The sequence below is a fragment of the Chenopodium album genome, chromosome 19 (assembly GCF_948465745.1).
Source record: "Chenopodium album chromosome 19, dcCheAlbu1.1, whole genome shotgun sequence".
Lineage (NCBI taxonomy): Eukaryota > Viridiplantae > Streptophyta > Magnoliopsida > Caryophyllales > Amaranthaceae > Chenopodium > Chenopodium album.
This window is the reverse complement of record NC_137852.1, coordinates 39,976,864-39,990,908: the sequence shown is the minus strand read 5'-3', so window position 1 is coordinate 39,990,908 and position 14,045 is coordinate 39,976,864.

Here is a 14,045-nt window from a genome sequence, read left to right as displayed (position 1 = left end):
AATTCCGCCCTTAACACGACCAAAAACTTAAACTCTAAAAGAGAGAGGAGAGAAAAGAGAGTAATTTTAATCTATCTAAAATAAAAAATAATTAAATTTAACATAAAATATTACTATAAATGTTTCTATTATACTAATCAAAACTAGAATATTCAATCAATAAAATATTTCGATTAGTTTCTATAATATCGATAATTTTTTTTAAAATACGAAGTATCAACTCATTTTGTATTTCAATATTCAAAGTTGAGTCTCATTAATGGAGATTGGAGATGGTCTAAGAGTAAAGCATAAATATGGGGAAAATTTGGATTTTGGTACCTCCAATATGGGGGTAATTGAATTATAGTACCCATCTAAAATTTTATTTTAAATTAGTACCTCCAAAATGACAAAACTATAGGTTTCAGTGCCTCCGTCTAGTTCCGTTAAGTTTTCCGTTATCTAATTATTTAATAATTTAATTTATTAAAAAAAAAAGAAAAAACATTTTATAAAAAAAAAACTTTAAAAAAAAATAAATAAAAACAGCCACTGACACCAGCGCCGGCGCCGGCTTTCGGCTGTTGGTGGCCGAATTCCCCTAGCACCGGCGCCGGCCACCCCTTCCCTGGAGCAAAGCCCAGCCACAGCAGCTGCCGCCGCGGCCAGGCAGGAAGCCCAGGTGTGCCATAAACCCACCACCCACGAACACCCGAAACCAGAAACCCACCACACCCCACCACCCACGAACCCCCGAAACCCACAACCCCACCACCGACGAACCTAGAAACCCACCACCCCACAACTGACAAACCCAGAAACCCCTAAAACCCACCACCGCACAACCGACGAACCCAGAAACCCCTAAAACCCACCACCGCACAACCGACGAACCCTAAAACCCCAAATTCGAAACCCACCTTATCTGAAATCCACCACATCGCCGCGGCCAGGAACGAGGAAGGGGAAAGGGAAAACAGGGAGGGAAAGGGAAAGGGAGGGGGTGGGGTGCCGCGGCCAGGAACGAGAAAGGGAGGGAAGATGGTGGTGGTTGCGCTAGGGTTTCGGGGAAGGGGTGGCCAGCGCCGGTGTGGCTGATTTTTTTTTTAAATTATTTTTTTAGTTTTTTTTTAAAAAAATATTTTTTCATTTTTTTTTAATAAATTAAATTATTAAATAATTAGATAATGGGCCCCACTAACGGAAAACTTAACGGAACATGGACGGAGGTACTGATATCTATAGTTTAGTCATTTTTGAAGTACTAATTTAAAATAAAATTTTAGATGGGTACTAAAATTCAATTACCCCCATATTCGAGGTACTAAAATTCAAATTTTCCTAAATATGGTCCTTGAACTTTTATTTTTGTGCATTTTTAGTCCCTCAACTTTCATTTGTGCACTTTTGATCCCTCAACCAAAAAGTTAGGGGACTTAGGCAGTTAGGCCCCGTTTTTTAGAGCTACTCTGCTCTGCCCTGCCCTTCTCTGCTTAAAAATAATAATTAATATTGATTTATTATAATAATAGTTAATATTTAATAATAATAATAAATAATTAATATTTAATAATTACAATAATAATAATTAATATTTAATAATAATAATCATAATAATGATAATAATAATAATAATCGTAATTAATCTAATATATATAAATAAAGTAGGCATTTTTCGGGAGCATTTAGCGCGCCACATAAGAAAAGTATTATTTTGTCCAATAAAAAATTAGATTAATAATTTATTTAAGAATTAAAAAATTTACTCGCCACCTAAGCAAAAGTTACGAATAAGATTTAAGAATTTTGACACATAGGTAAAAACAACGAATAGAAAATAATTAAAATTTAAATTATTTTTAAAAACCAAAAATTATCTTTTTTTTAAAAATTATCTTTAGATGTAGAATTTATATATCTAAGATAAACTTGATAGTGTTTATGATAAGAAATAAAAATTAATCCTTAATTATAAGGAAATTTTGACTTTTACCACCAAAAAAAATCAAAAAATTGTTTTTTACCACCAAAACTTCTAAAACTTTTATTTTACCACCAAAAAAATTTCTAAAAATTGTTTTTTACCACCAAACGTCAAGAAAACCGTTAAATCTAACGGCTTAAAAAAATTTCCTTCGAATTTCGTGCGCAAAATATGTTTTTCATAGATTTAGGGGGGCACTTTGGACCTATGGAAACAATTTGAGGTCAAAATTGACAAAAAATGATCGGAAATGCCTCGTTTTGCGTGTTCACGCAAATCGAGGTTTTTTAAACACGCAAAACGAGGTATTTTCGATCATTTTTTGTCAATTCTGACCTCAAATTGAATCCATAGGACCAAAGTGCCCCCTAAAACCCCTAAAGAGCATGTGTTTGACACGAAAATCGAAAAATTTAAAAAATTCCGTTAGGTTTTTGACGACAGGTGGTAAAAAACAACTTTTAATTTTTTATTTGGTGGTAAAATAAAAGTTTTAGAAGTTTTGGTGGTAAAAAACATTTTTTTGATTTTTTTTGGTGGTAAAAGTCAAAAAATCCTAATTATAATTAAATTAAAATTTGTGATGTCTACCCCTATAAATTGATGCATCCTACAACACCAATAAAATTTCATATCAATACACAACCAAATCAAGTGAATTTTGTGTCAGTATGTCAGTTTTAGGTCATCAATGGTTACGTACTTCTTAGTTTAATTTTTAAAATCCATGTTTAAATGTATATTTGTGATTATTGCTTACATTGTGTTTATTTGGAATACCTCATGGTTATATGTTTATGTTTTGTTTACAGAATTTTGTTTCTACATGTGGATCTAACTTAATCAAAAAATTAAATTCGAGCAAAAAAAAATGGAAAATCAAAGTACGTACGAAGAGGTATTATATCTTTATAAACTGTTTACGTTTATTAAATTTTTTATAAATTTTTTTAGTTTTTATTCATTAATTTTATGATTAAAACAATTTTTTGTGATTTGGGTAACTTAATCAAGTCATCAAATTCACTTAATTTTTATTTTTAATTACAAGGTGATTGCGTTCATGCCTCACCTAAAGCCAACTTTGTACAATTTTGTCAAAAATTAATTAAAAGAAAAATTTACTCCATTAGATACTTTTAAATCGTTACAAACTAGATTAGACCCGTGCGATGCACGTTTACAAAAATTATTGAAATGAAACTATTATTTATTTTCTCGTATATATTTATAAGTTAAATCATAAAAGATATGCAGCTATCATCATAAATTACATGAGTAACAAAATATTAAAATGAAAGCCAATTTCTAGATTTCATAAATTTTTTTTATTTATTTATTGACACAGTCAAAAGCTTGAAATGAAAATGATTAAAAATAACCGATTCCTAAAAAAAAAAAAAAAAAAAAAAAACCATATACATTTGAGAGATAGGATGATGTAAGCAGATTTCTGTTTTAATAATAGTTAATAGATAAGAAGCAATATCATACGCATTGTCAGTGGCAACAAAATAATGATTTAATTTTTCAAAATATTATTGTTCGATTGATTGGGGACGATGAAAAAATTCCAATACTTAGATTTGATTTTGTATAATTAATTTAGTTCAATTTCACATCAATTTTCACTTCCTTGTCAATTTATTGATTTGTTTTATAAGACTATAAAAATTAATTTTATATAAATTTTATTTTTGCTAACATGTTTTATCATTTTGATTAGATGGAAAAGATATAGGTGTGAACGAAGTTGGTGATTCTATCGAAATAGAAGATAAACAGTATACATGTTTTTTTATTTTTTTGATATTTTTATTTTTTTTTTAAAACAATGAATGGTGATTTAGGATTTAAATTATTTAAAAAATTAAAAAAAAATCACATTAAAGATTTTATCCCAATATGTAACCGATAAAATATCATATTTATGATTTTTTTTTTTTTTTTGAAAGATATCATATCTACAATTTATTCATATTTTTAAATTTAGCTGTCATATAATTGATAGCCACAAATAAAATAGAAAACAACAATAAATAAAGCCACATTTTAAATTCTCTCAAAAAAAAAAAGTCGCATTATAAATTACATTAAAAAATAATTTTGTAATAGGCAATAACACTTTAATTAAAACATTAAGTGATTTTTTTTGTCTGGAGCTATTAAATAGTAAAATTAATCAAATAATTAAAAAAAACTTAGAATCTATACGAAATTTTTTTCTTTTTGAGATTTGTGTATGAAAAAACCGTGCATCGCACGGGCTTTCATCTAGTAATAATAATAATTGGATTTTTATAATAAAAATTAATATTTAAAGATAATAACTAATATTGAAATATAATGATAATTAATAATAATAATAATAATAAGTAATTAATTTTTAATAATAATTAATAATTAATAATTAATATTTAATAATTATAATAAATAATTAATATTTAATAATAATAATAAATAATTAATATTTAATAATAATATTTAATAATTATAATATAATGCAATAATAATAATAATAATAATAATAATAATAATAGTAATAATAATAATAATCTGCCTTTTGAAGTGTTTGATTTTATTGGTTTGTCATTTAATGGAATTTGATTTTATGTTTAGGTTGGGATAGCTTGTGGTGAGATTCGAGTGTGAATTATAGGGAGGAGTAGAGTGACATACAAACAGAAGCACCCCAACAACAAATCTATTGATGCTGTGAGTCTTGAAATTACACTCTGCCTTTTTTTTTCTTGCTAAAATCATCTTAATAATATGGATTGATAACTTAAAGTAGAGTCTGTTCTTGCTTGCTTAAAACTAATTGTGCTAATCTATTTAGTTTTGTAATTCTCAATCTCTGTTTACAGTATTTGGTGAGGCCATGCTACACACAATTGGTTATATATATACAAGACAAGCTGCCAAAGAAATTGGAAAGGATAAAAAGTTGTTCAAAGTACTCTATATAGCAGAATGGGTTCGGGATTCCTATCAATTATTGAAGCCGAGATGCACACTCTTGTAATGTCGCCTTCAATTTTTTTTTTTTCCTTTCTTTTTTGTGAGTTGATTCGAGCATGATTTTGCTCCTTTGGATATGAGTTTGGTTTTACTCTGAAAGACCAATAAGAGATTTGAGTGTGGTTTACTCTGAAAGACCAATAAGAAATTTGAGTGTGGTTACTCTGAAAAACCAATATTTGATTGAAGCTCGGTTTTGCTCTGGAAAAACCAAAAATTGTTATATTTGCAGGTTCGAAAAGAATGACATTCTTGTCTGATTAATGACAGATGAGTTCGAAAAGATGAACGTTCTCATCATTAAAAAAAAATTGAAGGCGACATTACAAGAGTGTGCATCTCGGCTTCAACAATTTGAAGAATTTCCAATAGCAACATTCGTGTTATTGCCGTTACGATTGCGGGAGGGTGTTAGAGATAATATCGGAAAATATATGTGATATATTTTCCGTATTGATCTTATTAGGAGAATAATATATTTAGGTTTATTATATGTTAAGATATTAAGTATATCTTTTAGGAAGATTATTTCCTATCTTATGTTCGTAGGTTTTGTATAAATACTCTACCTATTGATGAATAATAGACAAGCCATTCTATTCTCTTCTCCCTAATTTATCATCATTCCACACTAAATTTTTTTTTCTAAAAGTCTTATGTTTTTACAACTAATTTTTCTTGGTCACCTTTAGTCAATCATATCCCCAAATTGAAAGAATTACACTTCCTCCAATTTATTTTAATTTATACAATCTAAAAATTATGCATAATAACATCTTTATTTACCACCTTTTAAAAATTATACATAATTAAAATGTGATCATATATGATTTTGTTAGATTATTCATCTCAATATTTAAATTAAACTTATAATAATGTAAACCAAAATATTATACTTTCTCCGTTTCACAATGATCTTTGCATATGAAATTTTTTAACTATTAAAAATGGCAGAAAATCTTCAAAAAATTTCTCTATATATAAGAGTAAATATACTCATATGGGGTCTAGCTTGATTTGTCTCGCTTAGTGCATTATTAATATCTTATTTTTATAAATTTTGCTAATGAGATATTGAAGATGTTTGCGATCAAATATTTACACCTCTATAAAATCTTCAATTCTTTCCAAAAGTAAGAAAAAACATGATCAAGTAAAGTTCTTATTTAATTAGTCTCAATATGTACTTTTATAATTTTTTATTAACATGTTTTTTTGGTCTTTAGAGAGCCAGAGGGGCAGGTGATGAGAATCTATCCTAAGACATGGAGGGAAGCTCTAACCACTTGAGTTATCCCTCACTCTTATTTTTATTGACATGTGGTAAATATTTAAACAAGTTAATAGAAAATCTGGATTGATAAATGCATCAAAAGAAATAAAAATAACCCAATGGAACAGAAAGAATACTGAAGTATATATAAATAAATGCCAAGTAACATTAATTACAAAAATGGTAACTAATGATTTTTTTTTTTTGTTTGACAAAAACTAATATCATAATTGGAAGGGTTGCAAACACAAGCTTGTAAGTGTATTTTCCATAAAAAATGTAGTCCATACTATTAACGTCTTTTTTTTTTTTTGTTGAAAATGACTATGGATTATTTTTATCAACTTGATTTCTAGAAAACAATTAAAGTAATAAATCACATAAAGTTACCTTCTTAACATAAGTAGTAATATTCAAGTGAAGTTAACACTAAAATTGACAAGAAAAGTACTCACTTTGGGTTTTTTTTTTTTGTTTGGGTTTTATACTTTTATTAAAACAAGTTTGACAAATAATAAGATAGGCCACAAAATTAAGGAACAAAGCCCCATTTGTATGAGTAAGGAGGAGAAGCAAATAAGAGGTGGTGTTTGTCCTTTTGTATGAATAAGGGTATTTTGGTCATTATACTCTCTCGGTTAACAATACTGATTTTGATAAAAAAAAAATCTTTAAACATTTAGCGGAACATAAAAAATATTACTTAACCCAAAATACATTTTAAGATAAACTACCTTCCGTTGTGAAATTAACTTCTGAAATAATATAATCTTAAAATAAAAATTAAGACTAAAATATTTGTTCTTGTTAAAACAGAGACAAAACTTTAATTAAGCTAATAAAATAAAATTAGAGTTTAATAAATCAAGTTTTTAAATCTCGGGTATTACAATATATGTAGCCTAAACCAACCTCATGCAAGTCTATGATAAGTATAGGGGATCATATTCACAGGGAATGGGATCGGAATAAGTACACCGAGCTTGTGAAATGACTATAAGCTAGCTTAGTTCGGCCACAAGTTGGGGTTTTGATTAACTAACTAATTAACAACTAAATTAATTAAGCTAAGGGATAAACTATGGGAGACAAACGCTAAGGGAGACGAGATTCCACACTACTTACATACCAAACCAATAAGTCAATAACAAGCTAGGACAAAATATGAACATACATAGATAACGGAACACGAACTCAACATTGCCCTCTTATGAAGGCACAACACTAATCATTTTCTAAAACAAACTCAACGAACTAACAAGATATGCCAACTAAGTCTCAATGATAGGAAGTGGAGTATTAACTCGGGTTTGTCTTTCCATCAATTCAAGAAAGCAATAAGACATAAATAATTGGGATTTCTCTCCTAATTATCGCAACTAAAACAACCACATCGTCTAAACAAAGAACCGTAATCAAGATAGGTATTTAGTCTAATCACACAAGAGAAAACTCATAACTAAACTTCATCTCTCAATGCAAGCATAAGAAGTTAAACATGAGCAATAAGTGGCCTTGAAATTACACTTCCATATAACCAACTCTTGAACAATCAATCATCAATCCAAATGACACTTCTACAAATTTGGCTAAAAGTATCACTAATAAGAAATCCCATTTGTAAAAGGAAAAATACACTTTGATAATCCCAACTATAGGCGATTTACCTAGAATAATCCCAACTAAGGATTATTTTCTAACGGTACAAACTTTGCCTCTTATTTTCTTCCAGCGGTCCCAATTCAATGACCGGTAACCTGTTGAAAAGGTAATTTCTTTAATTTTTTTTAATAAATAACACGTGTCAACAAGTGATTAGTTTAGAATTTAAAATCAGAAAATAAATAAAATCAGAAAATAAATAAAATCAGAAAATTAAAAAAAACAGCAAAATTTAAAAAATAAAAATTAATAAAAATCAAAAATTTAAAAAAAAATCAGAAAATGAAAAAAAAAATTAGAAAATTAGGAAAAAAAATAAAAAACAAAAAAAATCAGAAAATAAAAATACAATTAGAAAATTCATTAAAAAAAATCAGAACAGGATAATAAAAAAACAAAAAGTTAAAAAAAATCAAACAATTAAAAACAAAATATTCTTTATAATTTCTGATTTTTTTTTCTAATTTATTTATATTTTTTATTAATTTTTTGAAATTTTTCTAAGTGCCTGATTTTTTTTTGTTATTTTCTGGTTTATTATTATTTTTTGATTTTTTTTTTAATTTCAAATTTTTTATTTCAGATTTTTTTTTTAATTTTCTGTTTTTTTATTTTCTAATTTTTTATAATTGTTTTATGTTTTTTTAAATTTCTAATTATTTTTTTTTATTTTGGACCAATCGTGTGTTGACACGTGGCATATGACTTGTTACAACAGGTTATTGACCCGTAGTTGACCGTTTGGGTCTACTAGAAGAAAATAAGAGGCATAGTTGGTACCGTTAGAAAATAATCCTTAGTTGGGATTTTTCTAGGTAAATCGCCAATAGTTGGGATTATTAAAGTGTATTTTTCCTTTGTAAAATAGGGTTGATTTTTTAATAAAAAAAAACAATAATAATATTCCTAAACAAACAAAATAAAAAATAGAGTTCTGTTAAAAAAATTTAAGGTAAAAGTAGAGTTAGAGTTCAAGTCGAGTATTTTTTCGGGTCGGATTAAATTCAGGTTAGTCAAATTGATTCGGTTTAAGTTCAAGGCGGGTCGAATTGATTTCGGGTTGAGTTCAGGTCAAATCGATACCGGGTTAAGTTCGATCGGCCAAATTCGAATTCGAGTTGAGTTCAGGTCGGCTACAAATCGGATTTGTGTCATGAATTTATTAGATAAAATCAAATAGGTTACAGTTCAAAACGAATGATTTTTTTCGAGTTGGAACAGTTTTGACACCTCTAACAGAGGTAGTATCTCTATATTATATATACAAAATTAATCACCTTAGTTATCCCAAAAATACGCGTGTCGCATCTACAACAAAAAAAATATCCCGCCAAAAACTTTTTTTTTCCTAAAAATAACATGATAAAAAATTTAGTAAATACAAACTTACGCTAATTTATATATAAAAAGAAAAATTAATTCTTATGAATACACATCAAGCAAGAAACTATTATTAGTTTATTATTAATATTTATTGATTTATTTTTTTTTTACAAGAAAGGAACTAGTATTTTAACAAAAATATGAAAGGTCCAAAATCAATTTTTAAAGGGTTGGACTGAAAAATTGTTTTCAACCCTACTGCCCATTTTTAAAAAAACACACATAAAAATGGAAAATAAAAAATAATATAAAAAAAAAATCTAAATGTCTTAAACAAGAAGTAAAACACTCCCAATTTGAAATTGAAACGCGCCCTATTTCCCATTTTTCCTATCCTCATCTCCGCGCAGCTTCACTAACTCCCTCGTTGCATCACCTCATGCAGCCCGCAACTTTAGGCGAGGCGGCGACTCCGACTCTGACTCCGACTTTACCCCGGTATTTTTTTTCATCTTTTGTTTAGGTTTCGAATCTGATTAGATTAGTTATCGTTTATTGTTAAGGTTTTTTCAATAATAAATATTATGTGAGGAAAAACCTTTTAATTAGATTCTAATTTTCTCCCATTTCTTCTAATTAACTTCTGATTAGAGGTTGGTAATTTCGAATCCATCCTCATCTGATATTAAAGTAAGTTGGTGAAATTTGAGATGAACTGAAAACCCCAGATTGGAAATCCTTAGTTAGTAATCCAAATGGCGAACAAGGGTTTTGCTTTTACCTATGGAAAAGTAAGACATGTACAAGGGAATATTTCAGAAGGCTCAATCCCATTAATCATGGAAGATAGTTCTTTGCCTAACTATGCAAGGAGAGATGTCGGTGTGGTGTATCATACTAGGCCTGAGCCTCTGAGTGAACACATATTAGCACAACATCCCTACCAATATAGGTGCAATCCCTCGAACCTCGATTTCAATCCAAGTGAGACGTCGAGACCTGTAGTCGTAGCAATAAGGGGAAAATTATGCTTATAAATTCCATCAAATTATTTACTGAATAATTGTTAAAAATATACTTGTATTTCTTTATCATATCAAATAATTTATAATGTTCAACTACATGTAACAAATTACATTAAATCAAACCTTAATTTGTAATGTTCAACTACATGTAACAAATTACATTAAATCAAACCTTCATTTGTAATATTCAACTACATGTAACAAATTACATGAAATCAAACCTTAATTTGTAATGTTCAACTACATGTAACAAATTACATGAAATCAAACCTTGCTTAATAAAATATATAAAATCTTTAATAAATGATAATTATGAATAGTGTAACATCACATCATTTAATAAAACTTTGTCACTTTTATAAATATGGGTTATATTAAATTTTTATTTTCTTGTTAATAATCATTGCGTAAGAAAGAAAATTGAGTCTGTTCACCAACCCCACCACCACTCATGTCTGGGTCATCTTCCCTACGAAGCTGAAATAAAAGACCACTTGAACAGTTAGAGAACAAGTTCTGCAACATCGTCTCCATCATTCGCTTACTCTCAATTGCCGCCTCCTCCCGCTCCTTCTTCAATGCTGCCTGCAATTGCGTAGCAAACTGTGCCTCCATCTGTGTTTGCATCTGTACTTTCGCCTTCTCTATTCGCTCGGCAACCTCGGCTTTCACACGTTCCTCCAACTGTGAAGCTATAGAAGGATTGTACGATTGCGAGCTTTTCTCAAGAGAGGGGCTGTAAAACAGACTAGCGCTTGCACCTAGGCCCTTCACTGACCTCCAAACTTGCCATTAGGAGGAAACCCATCAGCACACATACCAAGTCTCACATTTCTAGTTTCAAATGCGAAATCGGGGAAGGATCTATCCAAGTGCTTCCAAGCTTCACTATCACTAGGATGCGCCATTGTGCCTTGGACTATAGGATTTTTGGAATGCCAGGTAATTTCCTCCGCAACATTCTTTGTTGCAAACAACCGTTGTAGCCTTGGAGTGATGGGAAAATAGATGAGTTCTTTTATAGGAACCAATGACCCCTTTGAAGTCCTCTTGCATCTGTCCCTATCGCACACTCTACACTTATCCAACTCAGCATCAACTTTCCAAAATAACATACAACCCTTTAGGTATGCGTGAATCTTCTCATGCGGAAGCTCAAGTCCGTTAGGAATCTTCTTTGTATCATAGAATGTTTTTCCCATCTTATTATTGTCGGGAATCGCTTCATTCAGTAATGATGCAAACCCATCAACACACCTATGGGGCAAATTGTATTCCGATTTCAAAGATACAATTCGAGATGCCATTTCTAGCACAGACATGGAGCTACCTTCGTACAGTGGTTGCTCGGTAGCCATTAAAAGCTCTTGAAATGCTTTTGCTTGAGCATTTGGCTCTTCATCTGAACCACTAGTACTATCGTCACCCGATGGTTCATGATTACTCCCAAGAGCATCGAGAACCATTTCACGGTACGTATTTGGTTGCTCTACACTTGATGTAGGAAACCCTTCACCATGAGAAACCCACTCATAGTAATCAGGTATAAACCCCTTTTTGAATAAATGGAGTGTTACTGTGTTTGCATCATGAAGACGTCTATTCTTACATAACAGACAAAGGCATCTTACTGTAGGAGTTTACAGGTACTACGCAGCGGAAATAATATGAATCATATTCAATAAAGTACCTAATCCAAGGATCATTGCATAACACATAAAGAACACATAATTGTACCTTTGAAGCATGATTCCACGTGCGATCGAGCAAGAACAAAGGGAGATAAAGAACCCCAAGCGTGATTCCTCTACTTGGTCCACGGGCACAAGTTAAACCTCCACTAATGCTAGTTAGTCGTGATTGAACGCTTCAATCAACCTTCAACGGAGAAGAAAGACACGAGCTAACCACGAACCACCACGACGAACACCACGAGCCACCATGAGGGGCGCCGCACGTACGGACGTGAAGGGGAGAGAAGAGGGCCGTGAGTGAGGAGAGTGTTTAGGGTTTTGGGGCTTGGTTGCTTCTTTCACAATCTACTGTATGTTGATTGTTACTGCTTACTTGCAACCCTAGGCATGGATCTTATTTAGAGATGTGATCTCTAAATAAGAGCCCATGTCAAAAGCCCAAAACCCTTATCCTAAACACACTACTCTAGCCCAACACTCTACATGGTATGTCATAATCTCATGAGGCCCATTAACGGGCCTCTTACTTGTTTAACCCAATACCCTTGTTGTGTGACCTCATAGGATCCATTCTATAAGGCTTTGGGCTATTTAACTAACCCAAAGATCAATTATCATATCTAGCACCAGATACTGACGACCCTATAGAATGAACTTATTATCTCCATAATAGTGATCCTTGATATATCTATTAATTACACTTATCAAAGACATAATTCCTTCACTTACTTTACCTACGCTTGGGCTCTCAGGATGAGCTTCACAGAACCGTATGAATTGTTCAACACCATCCACAAACTCTTTTATAAGTTTACGGGTATTACGGCCATCGTATCTATCATACATCCACCAACGCTCTTTCCTTTTCATGGTGACAAAATCTATAACACTATGAAAAACAAATCACATTAATCATTCACATTGAACTTGTATTCATTACAATAATGGCATAAGATACGATTAGAATCGAAATGATATCCAAAGGTCCTTATCATGACTTGAACGGGAAAGTTGATGTTATAAATATTATTCTTTATTAAGAGATTTAACCATATATATGTCGATTTCACAAGCTTTCAACTTTTTACTCATCAAAATTATCACAAACCCCTCATATAAACATACATATTTTCAAAATAATTAATAATAATAAAAAAAAAGCCATAGAAATTAATAATAGATCTGTTCCCACTTCACATTTCTCCATTATCATCATGGATTATCATCATGTAAATAATTTCGATAAGCTAAAACAATTCTATAAGAATCCTTTTTTTAAACGGAAACAAAAATTAGCTAACACATGAGTTCATACCAACAAATAGTCCTACATTGGACATATAGCAAAATAAAATGTCTATTCCAATCAAAATACATCCAAATATACTTAAATTTTTTATCCACTACATACATTTATATGTGAAAATGCAGGAAACTAATTTAAATGGCCAATGTACTTTAGAGTTTTACATGTGAAAATGCAGAAAACCATCCACCAATTTTAAATGGAGAAAACTAATTTAAATGCTGAAAACTAATTTAAATGGCAATGTAATTTTACATGTGAAAATGCACAAAACCATCCACTAAATTCAGAGTTTTGGCATAAATTAACTAAATTTCCAAAAAAAAAAAAAAATCAGCCACTTACCTGAGTATAATGGACGGAAAATGGAGGAGGCTAGGATAGAAGAGGAAACCAGCGATGATAGGCTTGCGAAGGAGTTGATTTGTGACCCAAATTTAGGGTTTTTGCCCAAATCAACTAAATTAAAAAAAAAGTAACCAAATTACATGAATTACCTGGAGTGCGGTGGACAGCTAACGGAGGAGCGAGGCTAAGAGAGAAGAGGAACTGGCGACGGTAGGCTTGCGAAGGAGAAGTTTTTTACCCAAATTTTAGGGTTTTCCCTCAAATAAACTGAAATTCAAAAAAAAAAAAAAAATTAACATCGACTTACCTGAGTACCGCCGTTGGAATACAAAGGAGGGAAGAGCAGGAGGGGAATCTGGCGACGGTGGGCCTGCGTGGTGTTGATTTGCGACCCTAAGTTACGGTTTTCGCACAAAATAACGACCTT